The following is a 14210-nucleotide window of genomic DNA, read 5'->3' as shown; positions in this document are numbered from 1 at the left end:
TCTTGTTTTCTCCCCCCCCATAGCCTGTGTATCTTCTACTAGGAACTTGTATTAAAAAGGCTACTAACTGACTTGTTCTTCCAAGCTTTAAAGGTACAGTACATACACATTTTATATATATATATATATATATATATATATATATATACCCTGTGTATCTTCTACTAGGGCGGCACGGCGGTGTAGTGGTTAGCGCTGTCGCCTCACAGCAAGAAGGTCCGGGTTCGAGCCCCGTGGCCGACGAGGGCCTTTCTGTGCGGAGTTTGCATGTTCTCCCCGTGTCCGCATGGGTTTCCTCCGGGTGCTCCGGTTTCCCCCACAGTCCAAAGACATGCAGGTTAGGTTAACTGGTGACTCTAAATTGACCGTAGGTGTGAATGTGAGTGTGAATGGTTGTCTATGTCTATGTGTCAGCCCTGTGATGACCTGGCGACTTGTGCAGGGTGTACCCCGCCTTTCGCCCGTAGTCAGCTGGGATAGGCTCCAGCTTGCCTGTGACCCTGTAGAAGGATAAAGCGGCTAGAGATAATGAGATGAGATGCTTATAAGTGTTTAAGGTGGTCAGCAGGATCCTGTCGCCTCATTTTATTTTTAATGCCGTCCTGGGCGGCAAGAAGGTTCTTGGTTCGCAGCCGACGGGGGCCTTTCTAATACCCTGTGTATCTTCTACTAGGGCAGCACGGCGGTGTAGTGGTTAGCACTGTCACCTCACAGCAAGAAGGTCCGGGTTCGAGCCCCGTGGCCGACGAGGGCCTTTCTGTGTGGAGTTTGCATGTTCTCCCCGTGTCCGCATAGGTTTCCTCTACAGTCCAAAGACATGCAGGTTAGGTTAACTGGTGACTCTAAATTGACCGTGAGTGTGAATGGTTGTGTGTCTGTGTCAGCCCTGTGATGACCTGGCGACTTGTCCAGGGTGTACCCCGCCTTTCGCCCGTAGTCAGCTGGGATAGGCTCCAGCTTGCCTGCGACCCTGTAGAACAGGATAAAGCAGCTAGAGATAATGAGATGAGATCTTCTACTAGGAGCTTGTATTAAAAAGGCTACAAATTGATTTGCTCTTCCAAGCTTTAAAGGTACATTTTTTTTTTTTTTTTTTTGTAAAATGCTACCTCATTCTTTAGGGGATGGTACAGTTTCTGTGCTATTTACAAGCTTATGAAAGTATCAGTAAAGTGTTTAAGGTGGTCAGTAGGATCCTGTTGCCTCATTTTATTTTTAATGTCGTCCTGGGCGGCACGGTCACCTCACGGCAAGAAGGTTCTGGGTTCAAGCCCAGCGGGGGCCTTTCTCATAGCTTGTGTGTCTTCTACTAGGAACTTGCATTAAAAAGGCTACAAACTGACTTGCTCTTCCAAGCTTTAAAGGTTCAGTACATACACACTTTTTTTTTTTGTGAAATGCTACCTCATCCTTTAGGTACAGTTTCCATGCTATTTACAAGCTTATGAAAGTATCAGTAAAGTGTTTAAGGTGGTCAGCAGGATCCTGTTGCCTCATTTATTTTTAATGCCATCCTGGGCGGCAAGAAGGTTCTGGGTTCGAGCCCAGCGGGGGCCTTTCTCATAGCCTGTGTATCTTCTACTAGGAACTTGCATTAAAAAGGCTACAAATTGACTTGCTCTTCCAAGCTTTAAATTTAAGGTACAGGGTTTTTTGGGTTTTTTTGGTAAAATGCTACCTCGTTCTTTCGGGGATGGTACAGTTTCCGTGCTATTTACAAGCTTATGAAAGTATCAGTAAAGTGTTTAAGGTGGTCAGCAGGATCCTGTTGCCTCATTTATTTTTAATGCCATCCTGGGTGGCACGGTCGCCTCACGGCAAGAAGATTCTGGGTTTGCAGCCGGCGGGGGCCTTTCTGTGCAGAGTTTGCATGTTCTCCTCCCCGTGTCTGCGTGGGTTTCCGCCATGTGCTCCGGTTTCCCCAACCATCCAAAGACATGCCGTATAGGTTAATATGGGGCGGCATTGAGCGAGGCACTTAACTCCGAACTGCTCCCTGGGCACTGTTAGTATGGCTGCCCACTGCTCTGGGTATGTGTGTGCGCTCATTGCTCACGTGTGTTTGTGTGTGTGTGTGTGTTCACTGCTTCAGATGGGTTAAATGCAGAGAGGAATTTCACAAGTGTGTGATGAATAAAGTTATTTTCTTTCTTTCTTTATGGTGGCACACTTTCAGGGTTTAAATGAACTCTCGCTCTCTAGATATTACAAGTCTCCTTTATTTGAGATTTTATAAAGTTACCCTTTTTTGCTTATTGTTTGCTAATAATAATTAGTGACTATAGAATGCTTATTACTTCTAACAGATTTTTTTTTTTTAAACTGAGGAAGTGTGAGAGAGATAATGTCATGTTGAGTGTTCAAGGCAGATAGTTTCACACACAACCCTTCCATTTCCTGAGACATTGTTTACAGCTGACAGACTCGCCCTTTTTGCGCTTTTGATATCGCGCTGTTTGTGCAGCGTTGGTGAAAAGAGATGTAGCGTTCGTGTCATGTTTAATTCGTTTGTACACGTCTTAAAGACCAACATATGCTAGTGACGTGCTGATAACAGCTGATCGTTGAGGAGCAGGGCCGGTGGGACGACCTCGCCCTGCCGTAGTTTGACCCCTTGGAGTGAGAGGAAGGAAATCCCTGTGATAGTAAGCCCTCTTGGGCACAGAGGAATGCTGCTTTAGAGGCTCCTTTGGAAAAACAAATTGAAGAGCTGCTGACTTCCTTTTGGAGAGGGACGCCCTTGATTTGTGCACAAGTTGGATCCTGTATCAAAGTTCAAACGTTATTCTCTTTGTGTATGGAATGTTATGAATATTTTTCACAAGACCTTAATCGCCACGCTTGTGCGGTCTTAATCAGTATTCAGATTTGGATGAGGAGCATTACTTGTTCAGCATACCCTGTGTGTGTGTGTGTGTGTGTGTGTGTATGTATGTATGTCATATATATATATATATATATATATATATATATATATATATATATATATACACACGTCCTGGTATTTTCCCAAAAATCACTGTCTCATTGGGGTATTTACAATAGGAATCCAGTGATTTGACTAGCATGCTATCTGTGGCTTTGACAAATGGGTTACTGAGCTTCTGAAATTACACTTGACTGTACTTCCAAGATTCACCAAGTTGCTTGATGGGGACTTTTATGAAAATGGAGGAGTGTAAAGGAAAGAAGATGCTCCAGAGAGGAAAAGCCAGAAAGAGGTGGTGGGGGTTGGCTCACTTCCTCTTCAGGCCAAAGGGCCTTGTGAAACCTGGTGGCCTTGTCATTCTTTCCTTCCTTTATTTAGGCATGTTGGGTGTGCTAGAGGGAACCAGACACGTTTGAAGGCACCAAGAAGTGACTGACTTGTGATTCAGTTAGTCATTTCATTCAGTAGCTTAGATGTAGGCTTGTTTAGGGGTGTTCACACAGCAACTTTTACTCCGGTGTAGCACCGGGGCTGCCCCGGTAGAGCGTTCACACGGTACAAAGTTATACTGGTGTAGCCCCTGAAAGCTGCTTAAACCGGTGCAAATCTAACCCTGCTCGGGAGGTGGTTTAAGAAATTTACTCTGAAGTAAATGCTAGTTTGCGAGGCAGCACCGATATAAAATGGGACGTCTGAACGCTACAGGGGTAGACTCGCTACGCGTGAGGAGAGTTGATTACATACGGGCATTGCATAATTTGCATCCTGGTATTTTGCACTTCCAAAATGGCGAATATCAACAACAACAGAACTACATGTCTTCCAGTGTTGCCAGATTGGGCGGTTTTAAGTGCATTTTGGCAGATTTGAACATATTTTGGGCTGGAAAACATCAGCAATATCTGGCAACACTGGTGTCTTCATCCACGTTGTTTTCCCGGCGCTTGGTGATGCCATGACAACCGGGAAAAGGAAGTACATTTTCACGCATGCGCATATTTAATTTCCGCATTATTACTATCGCAAATAATAGTAATAATGATAGGAAATGATAGTAATAAAAGGAAATGATATAAAAACTTTATTACTATCAAAAGAAATGATAGTAATAAAGTTTTTGCTACTATTGCACGGTCGCAGAAACTGCCGTGTGACCGCAAGTGGGGCTGCACCAGTGCTAACACGCTTCTCTCTAGTAAGCAGGTTTGTGACGTGTGAACGCTGCGCAAAATTTACACCGGTGTAAGATATATCGCAACAAAATACATCGGTGCAGCATCGATGCAAATATGTGCCGTGTGAACACCCTATTTGTCAGCTTGGTGGCATCAGGTCTGCAGTTTATATCTGTTACACACAACCTCTACCATTTAAATAGCTAAGCAACACACTCATCATTGTCTTCGTTAAGGCATGTATGCTGTGGCTGTGTCAGAATGTGTAAATATATATAAAGAAGAATTAAGGGGATTAGATGTGTGTACGTAGTGCCTCTTTTTCGATCTTTGAATCTTTTCTCCCTGTAGACTTTCATGTGCGCTATTTGAATGCTCTGGACTCCTTCACGTTTCCAAGCAGTAAAATTTGGTAACTACGCAGACAAGTGTGTGATCATGATGAGTGTGGAAACATTCAGAATTATTTAAAAAAGTTTTTTGGGTTAATTTTGTTCCAGAATGCTTTGTTTCACTTAAATCTTCTGATGTACGCAATTGCCAAAGCGTTTTTCAAAGTAATTGCTTCACTCAGTTGAGTTTGTTTTGCGGTTTGATTTTTAGAGGAGGACATAAACTCAAACAGTTTTCTACGTTATAGGCGGTGGATTTGTATTTTCAGCAGCCATTTTTTTCCCTCTAGAGGCCTTCCAAACAGAATAAGCTGGAGAAAAGTACTTTTGTTAGAAGGCTGTCCATTCAGAAGCCAGTTCAGTTTAAAAATATGTCTCATTCTCATATTGAAACGTCTCTAAGTCGTCGTTTGGGTGAGTTTGTTCATGTGTGCGAGGATGTTAAATGTTGCACTTATTTGAGGAAGTTGGTGTGACTAAGGGTTAGAAGCATTGGTGTGTGAAAATGAAGTACAGCTGGTAAAGTACGTCTTAAATTCTAGCTATGAAGCTAATATTTGAATAATGATTAAACAAGCTACTTGACCAAGAGATGACTCGTGGATTAAATGCTGCCTTCGTGGAGGTTATGCATGTAGAAACTAATTCCTGTGCTCCATCTGTAGAACGAGCTCGCATGCCCTGCCATTTGGCACAGAGCATAGTCAGTTTGTATTGATCTCGTTTCCTGCTGCCTATTTTCCTCTTGTATTCTGCATCCCAACCGGCAGTTTGTCACCAGGCGTTTCACAGCAGCCAGCACTGGACACCACAGCGTTGTCTCCACCTTATAGAGACACTTCTTTGACCTGCGGAACGCTGTGAAGCTGTGCGCTGTGGAAGAGTGCCGATTGTGGTAGGAGTTGGTCATTTTAGACAAGTTATATAATTGTCTTGGACATCACCAACTTGTAGGCGAGGAAAAGCAGGTCTGCTGTGGGTGGTGAGTAGGAGAAGCGCTATCACTATTACCGTGCCCTCATTATATATCTGTTATGTCCTTTATTTTTACTTCATATTTTCTTATATGAAAACAAAACAGGTGTGAAGAGCTTCACAAGCTTTCTGTTAACAGAAAACCGGGAAAAAAAAAAAAAGTTGGATGTTCAGTAATAGCAATGTTATAAAAGAACAAATGCTTTTTAAGTACTGTTGCCAGAGGACATTTGTAGTGATTGAATTGCATGGGATAAGCAGCCTCGTTATAAATCCGAGATGGGAACGTCTTCACAGCATAAACATGATTGTCAAGTTAGTTTCCATGCATGCTATACATAATAATAATTTCAATTTGTATAGCGCCTTTCTCAAAACCCAAGGTCGCATTACAGTTATAGGGAATAAATAAATTCCACCAAATAGAGGCCAGGATGTCATTTCAGTGGTGTAGCAGCCACAGTCCCACCAAAAGGTGCATGAAAACAAGTCCCACACCGCCAGCACAGCCGGCCCGCCGCCGCCGGCAGCATCACTCGAAACACCACGCCATGGATCCACAAAGCGAGCACAGAAGCACCATCACGCAGAGCGCTGGTACGTCCCAAACCGCCCGCACAGCCACTGCGACGCCACCGAGCAACATCGCTCGGAACATCACGCCAAGCACTAAAGCACAGAGAGCTGGACAACCACGATGTTAAAATGAGCAACGAGCTCACTGCAGTCCATAGCTAGGAGCACAGGCATCACTCACGGCGAACCAAGGCCTGGAGGGAAGCGACGACCAGCGGACGAAACCGCTCAAACATAAATAAATAGAGATCTGATTTTGGTACAAAATGGTTCCTTTGATGATCTCGTAGTAGGTGACCTGTCTGCTGTACTTGTACTAGGAACTCAAACTTGCCTAAAACCTTTAAGTGTTGCTTCTCTGACGCTATTTTATGAGTAGCACACTGTGTGAGCACAATCGCTATCAGGCGCGTTAAAATGTAAATATTTTTTCTAGAATTTCACCAAAACTCATTGAATTTTCAGCATTGTAAGAGAACTCCCTAAAGTATTATTCAGCAAAACCCCAGAATGATAGCACAAATCTAGATTTTTTAACAGAATTTTAGTTCTTAAAATTTAACGTAATTATGGACGTCACGCGTAACATTTACACCCGTGAAAAATCACTTTGAATGCTGTTTTGAAAGTTTTGATCAAATATTCTCTATAATAAAAAATCGCTTCAATATTATAAACACAGTCTTTTAAATGTATCAAAAAATTTTGATAAAGCAAGGAAATTCGGAAGAAAATTTTTTTTTTCTTTTGCTTGTTGTGCGCGTCACGCTACCAAAATCTAACTAACCCCTTCACGAACAATTCCAACTTTTCATGGACTTGTAGCGCGAATAAACCTTTCAAAAAATATATATATAATACGTCTCACCCAGTAAATTAGAATCCTGGTGATTTATATCCTCGTAGCTTCAGTAGATCTAGAGATTTAGTCGATTTAGTAAATCCCAAACGCTGTGAAATACGCCAGCCATCTATGGTGAGAAGTGCTGCTGTAGTTGAGAAACTCTCATTTCTCTCGCTTCCAACTAACTCCGTGACCCATACCAAAATAACAATGTCACGCTCATCACTTAAGGGTGATTTTTTTTGCCAAGTTTCACGGAAAAATACAGCGAAATAAACTTGCTAGAAGCATTTTTCAAAATCCCAAACATTACGAAGCATTTCTTGTAGGGTTTCAGGTTACAAATTTCAAGAATAGAGAAATTGCGGCGCAAAAGTTTGCCACTAAACTCGCGAAAATACTCCATCCTAGCGACTTTCACAACCGAACTAGGCTACATGACAGTCCGTGACCACCCAGGAATGTTCTAGAAGGTACGCTTCTAGGTACGCTTCTAGGTACGCATCGAGAAAGATGCCACGTGAAGGTAGTATTTCCACTGTCTTATGACGTTTTAGCGCGATAAACAATGCATTATGGGTAATCATTAAAATGCTGATTTCAAGGTTAAAATGGGTAAAAACAACTAATTTATTAGTGCTGTCAAAAATGTCGCGTTATTAATGCGTTAACTTGACTCAATTTTAACGGCGATAATTTTTTTTTATCGCGAGATTAATGCTCTGTGACATGATGTAGGTTTTTCATAAGCTTTTGAAACTGCCAGGAACTTGGAACAGAGACTTTGCTTAGAAAAACAATAGCAGCTAGACTGTAATGCCACGCCCCACACAGCCAGAGTCCTCTGCCCTCCCCCGAAGAGCCACGGTGCTCGGCTTAGGTTTTGTTTTCCCATCGGCGGCTCCAGCCCGACTTTGCAGTGGCTGTGACAAGACGTGTTATGCTCTGCAATAAAAAAAAAAAAAAAATTGGTACAACCAGTGTTCGAACTATGCCAATATTTTCGGGGGGGGGGGGTCCCTTTTTTTTTTCCCTGGGGGGGGTTGGGGTGCTTGCGCTTGTCTCAGAGCGCGGATCTCCATCGCGCGCTCACTTCGGATATGCAAATGCTTCCCGTTACACACGATTGCTATGTCAATAAACATCATTTTGCCAATATTTTAGAGACCCCCCAACATTTACCAAATCATGTTTTCAAGGGATCTCATGTCTGTTTCAGGGGATCTCGGATCCCCCGAGTACCCCCGTAGTTCGAACGGTGTGCAAGCCCATTCACTTTTTTATGCTGATAAGAGAATTACAATGGTTTTTCATGTGACAAAAATGTGCGATTAAATTGCGATTAATCGCGAGTTAACTATGACAGTCGCGACATTAATCGCGATTAAATATTTTAATTGCTTGACAGCACTAATTTATATAGATATTGTAAAAATTGTGCCTAATAGTTATTTCAGTACATAAAATCAAAACCTGAATTTTTAATTTTTTTCCCCATGTTACACCATTGTGCATCTGTAGCATGCTACTCATCATCTGTATTTTTATTGTTCTGCTTTCTAGACTGTTTGGTTTCGGTGGGAGATGCTAGAAGAGAGCGAGCGCTTCCTGGAATGTCCCTATACAGAAGAAAAAGCTCTTTTTCCACCTGTTTTTATGAACATGTCATTTCAGACAGGCTATTACTATAAGTCATTTTATAGATGGTAAATATGGTGTGATCTTCCACACAGTCTATAAAAATTACTGATTTGGACTGGACTAAAATCCCAGAAATGCTCCAGTAACTAACAATCACCAATTTTTAAAAGGTATTCTTCATTCAGCATGTAGATTGCATGTTGCCGTGTCCTCCCTCTACAACAGCGTGTGCCGTGAGGCAAAGTGAAATGTGCCATGAAATTTTGAAGAACCCAGTGTATTTTTAATCCAGGCTCATGAAATATTATTTTAAAATGCACCAATGGTACTGCTTCTTAATTAAAACATTCGTACATAGTGACTTATTTACAACTTAATGTCTTTTTAGTCCCATTTTCAGTTTGATTTCAAAAATATATATTTAGGTCCAGAAGGGAGGAGGATTATCGTCATGCCCAGAAACTGCAGTTACTCTAATTGTTGTCGGTTCCACATTGCGGGTGCAAAGGCTCACGGGACTGTTAATGTTTAAGCTTAAATTGTTTCGATCCATGTGATTTACAGAGCACAGGAGATTTCATGAGGAGCTGAGATCTCTGTCTCGGGACTGTATCACCACGTTAGTTCATGACCCATCAACGCGGTTGCTAGGATACGTCGTGTCATCAGTCACCTGCCTTTATGTTTTGGTTTGACAGAATGGAGATTTTTCACAGCTACCCCAGCTCTCGAAAGAATAGGTGGATGGTCCACTGACTGTGTGAGAGACTGTGCGCGCTTATGTTCTCTGAAAATGCTCTTTTTTTTTTTTTTTTTAAATATATTGTGCTATTAATGGAGTAATGTTTTGTTTGATTTCATTTATTTTATTATGGTGCTGTGCTACGTCTGAGAAGTTCTTGCTACAGGGCACTTGAATGCATTTTTATAAATTATGATGGTCTATCTGATTTAACAATCTGTTTGATAATTGAGTCTACTGTAGTGCAATATGGGTCAAATCTTGCTCATGACGTTCTGCGTGAGTCTGGACGCTCTGGTTCGACCTTTGATGTGTCTTAGCCTCAAAAAGGCTGAAAATCTCTGCTCTTAAAAAATGCATAGCGGTGATAATTTAAAGCTCACTCTAAATCAGGGACGCAGATTAACTAATTTGTTCCTTTCATCTGGTTAAGGGAAGACTAATTAGCATGTTCCCCCTCCCCCCCCCCTTTTTTTTTTTTGAGAGATTCACGCATAGATTCTCATGCAGGTTTGGTATAAGTTTCCTGCAGCAGAGCCTAAATCAATTTGTTTCGTTTATTTGCATTGTCGAGAGCCAAAAGAGTTTGGGTGGCAACGTGAAACTTGCGTTGCACTCTGAGCATTACTTTATACGTGTTTTTCCCTATTCCCTGACAACCTGTAACCTAGGTGAGGTGATTGACTTGCAAATAACATGCTGAGTGTATGTGCGTTTGACCAGTTGGGAAAGTTTAAGACAATGTCATTTTCAAACAAAAGTTGGCATTTTTCTTTTTTCTTCCCCAAATGGGACTGGATGATGGACCTGGTCTCTTTAAATTAATAAATTAAGTGTACTAATTGACATGGAACGTCACACAATTCAGCTTCCCAGTCAAGTTCGAATAGGCTTTATTTTATATATAAATAAATAAAAACGCCTATTTGCACTTGACTGGGAATTGTGATGTTGCATGTCAATTTTTATTTATTTTAAATAAAATCTTTTATACACTATAAATTTGATATTTTCCAGTAAAATAGATTAGCCTCAGATACAGAGTGCTGATATAATGTCTGCATCCTTTATGATGTATCCTCCTTTCCACGCCATGTGACGCATAGGGTGGCGCCAATCTCCGTTTCTGTAGCCCTCGGCCTCTCGCCTATTACATGGCTAGGGTTACAGTGGGGGGGCGCTAGTCCTATTGCAGCGTGTCTTGTCGGATGGCAGTAGGTATCATTTTTATGATGGTCTTTGGTATGACCCAACCGTGAGTAGAACTCGTGCTCTCCCAATCGAGAAGCTGGCACACTAACCACTAGGCCAACTCGCCGTCTTTTATGAGGTCAAAATTTTGGACACGCCTTCTAATTCAATGGTTTTTCTTTATTTTTATTGAGACGCTTCATGTCTTAAAGTAATAATGGATGTCATTTCTCTTTACTTAGTTGAGCGGTTCTTGACACAATATGGTTTACTATGGTTGTGGATGGAAAAGGGCTATTTACTTGTAGATGAAAGTCTTCCGGATTTACCCGGAAATCCGGATATTTGACACAACTCTTGAAAATCTCTGGTTTTCCGAATGGAGAAATTTTCGGATTTTTCGCGTTCCTAGACGCGGCGTAATACTTCGCATTGTCCTTGCATGGGCACAGTCCTTAAATAGCCCCAACAATTTAATTATTAAAGACTGGTGTTCTTTGTTAACGGCGCGTGTGCTGGAGCTCGTTAGGCGCGCGCGCAGCCTGAAGCACGCGCTAAGGCACGTAGGACTGACACCGTTCTGCGCAAGCGCAACACGATCGCACTAGAAAGCATGTTCAAGCTGCCAGTGTAGCTGCAATGTTTTTAGTTGCGAATTACAAATATTTTCTCGTGTTAATAATTCGCCATGTCAAAACAAGCAAAACTTTCCTCCTCCTTTCGACGTGAAGAGAGGTAAGCAATTTATTATATATATATTTTTTCCATCAAAGTTGCATTTTGTGGCTTCGAAGCTAAGTTTTAGTGCCGTTTCTAGAACACGACATCAAGAAAACGTGGAAGAAACAGCAATAATGGAAGAGCCGGTTTCTAAGCTACCTAAAACTAGCAATGGTAATTATTTTTTTGTTACATAATGCACTCAGGCTGCCAGTCAGTGTGTGCCCCCCCCGCGCCGAAAAATCCTAGCTACGCCCCGATTTACATGAGAAATTTGGTATTCATTGGCGTGTTTAAATTTACAGACAATACGAACTAATGTAAACAATTGGCTTCAACTTGCATAAATATGAATTGGAAATGTTTAGCTTCTGCAAACGCACAACTCTACTAAAAGATTGATAAACAAGGCTCAATGTCCCCAACATTGAAACCTGAAAGCTTTAGAAACTCTAACAGACCTTTACTTTTTAACAGTACTGTTTTGGGATTTTGCTGAGTTTACCTTCAACTGTCTGATTTTTTATTTTTTTTTCAAAGTAAAGAACTGTGTAGCAGGAAAATCACCGCGTTTTCTAAATGCACTCCTGAAAATTACTCATTAACTAGGGAAACTAAATTTGATATTTTTGACATGTTAATCATTAATGTACATGAAAGAAAAAGGCTTAAAAGTTATAACTTGTTTTAGTGAAAATAAGTACTAAAATGCACTTGAATGCAGGGTTATGCGTGTTATGTTATTAATTTTTTGGGGGGACGTTGCGTGACACCCCCCCATCCTAGTCTGACTCTCAAAAGTTCAGGATTTTTTTTCTTTGCTCCACTTTTTTTTTATTTACTGTATTTTTTTATTGTTTAGTGTTTGATCTCAGACGCGTTAAAAAGGAAAGAAATTGCGTTGTTTAACTTGACGAGCCACACCCGTTAATTGAAAAGCATTCCAGGTGACTATACATGAAACTGGTTAAGATGATGGCAATAGTGTGCATAGCGTCAAGGTAAACACTGGCTACTTTGAAGACTCTAATCTCATCTCATTATCTCTAGCCGCTTTATCCTGTTCTACAGGGTCGCAGGCAAGCTGGAGCCTATCCCAGCTGACTACGGGCGAAAGGCGGGGTACACCCTGGATAAGTCGCCAGGTCATCACAGGGCTGACACATAGACACAGACAACCATTCACACTCACATTCACACCTACGCTCAATTTAGAGTCGCCAGTTAACCTAACCTGCATGTCTTTGGACTGTGGGGGAAACCGGAGCACCCGGAGGAAACCCACGCAGACACGGGGAGAACATGCAAACTCCACACAGAAAGGCCCTCGCCGGCCACGGGGCTCGAACCCGGACCTTCTTGCTGTGAGGCGACAGCGCTAACCACTACACCACCGTGCCGCCGCCCCCCCCCCCCCCCCCCCCCCCCACACACACACACACACACACACTTTGAAGAATATGAAACACATTTTTTTTCTTGAACGCTTTGTTTGTTTACCATATAATTCCATAGCAATGCAAGTAATATCCACACATCTGGTCTTTTTTCCCCTTCTTGCCCTAATCATGACCAGCTGACGTGTCAGCCAACCTCCAGAGAAAAGTGTATGTGTTGAGGACTTGATTTACTCATATTACTCCTCCAGTGACTGGTTGTTTCATCAAGATATGATGTTTGTTCTTCATGACCCATGTAGCTCAAGCTATCGCAGTGCTACGGCGTATCAAAATGTGCACAAGTGACATCTGGCTTTTGTTTAAGACAAATAAGTGTCGCTTGTCCATACAAATTGCCACAAGGCAGAAAGATTGTGTGCAATAAAGCTTGTAATGTGAACACAGCCTCAGTTTTCACCTGGAGTCCAAACTACTCCAAGCATACAAATGTTTTGTGACACTTACAGACTCCAACCGCTCAGAATTTACTAGAGGAGTGAAAAATAAGTTTTGATATGTGATAGACCTGTCACTGCGCCTCTTATGAACAGTCTGCCTTTGATGTAATGGCCCTGGCACGTGTTACCTTGACATGATTACATGGTCTCTTTGGCGCCTGAGCTTTAAATTAGCTCCACTAAAGGTTTCTTTGGCAGCAAACATGATGTATTTGCCCTGCTGGCCTTGCATTAATAGCAGGCAAAGGTCATGTTTTATGCAGTCATTTCCACTAGTTTTCTTTGTCGTTTACCTCTAAACCTGGTAAAATGACCAGAATTGCTACGATGCCTGTAGTTGACCTTGCTACACACCACTTCTTCTTTCTTGTTTAGTTTCACAAAAAATCAGTAGTTCCTCTTTATTATTCAGCGCATTTCTTCTTAAAAGGCGTTGTCATTCATTAAGGGTTTATTTATTTATTTTAAACCAAACGGCCGAGAGAGCAGGATCTGAACTGAAGTTTTGAAATTTGGTAGCCATCCCATGTTTCAAGCTTCGATTTATTGAAATGGAACGATTCAAGCCAGTCATGAAAATTTCCTTTTTGTGCTTCCATGTTACCTTCAGAAAAGTGTTCACCTTATCTTTCAGAGATCAAGAGCACAAATACCGTTGATGCCGAAGCCATAACTACAAACCAAGGGAGCAAAATTGGCCATACTGTCTGGGCTCTCACTCCCCTGTCAGTCACAGCAGCACTAGCTAATCGTTGGCTAATCTGAGCTCAGGTATGCCGAAGGACAGGGAGCGTTTTCCTCTGAGCGTTTTATACAGTCCTGGAATGCAAACCGCCAAGAAGTTTGAGAAGATGCACTTAGCTGCCTTCACGTGTCTTGGAAGAAGCATTTGTTATTCCTCACCCTCTCCAGTTGGTAGCAGTCGTATGATAATAGAGAACTGGTGAGATATAAACAAATACAAAGGCCATATTCATCACAACATGGTAAGGAAAGGTCAGGATTTTTTTTTGTTTGTTTGTTTGTTGTTTTTTTCTAATTTATTGATGAGAAGAGTGACTGCTGTTGGGAACATTGTTGCCCCTTTTCCACCAAAGCAGTTCCAGGGCTGGTTCGGGGCCAGTGCTT

General features: G+C 41.9%; 1 protein-coding gene across 4 annotated transcripts in view; it reads left to right on the top strand.

Annotated features, from left to right (window-relative positions):
• Window positions 1–14210, top strand: part of rap1b (RAP1B, member of RAS oncogene family) — a 441802-nt gene that overhangs the window by 328887 nt on the left and 98705 nt on the right. The gene's annotated exons all lie outside the window — the stretch shown is intronic.

The sequence above is a fragment of the Neoarius graeffei genome, chromosome 21 (assembly GCF_027579695.1).
Source record: "Neoarius graeffei isolate fNeoGra1 chromosome 21, fNeoGra1.pri, whole genome shotgun sequence".
Lineage (NCBI taxonomy): Eukaryota > Metazoa > Chordata > Actinopteri > Siluriformes > Ariidae > Neoarius > Neoarius graeffei.
This window is presented reverse-complemented; position numbering and strand designations above follow the sequence as displayed.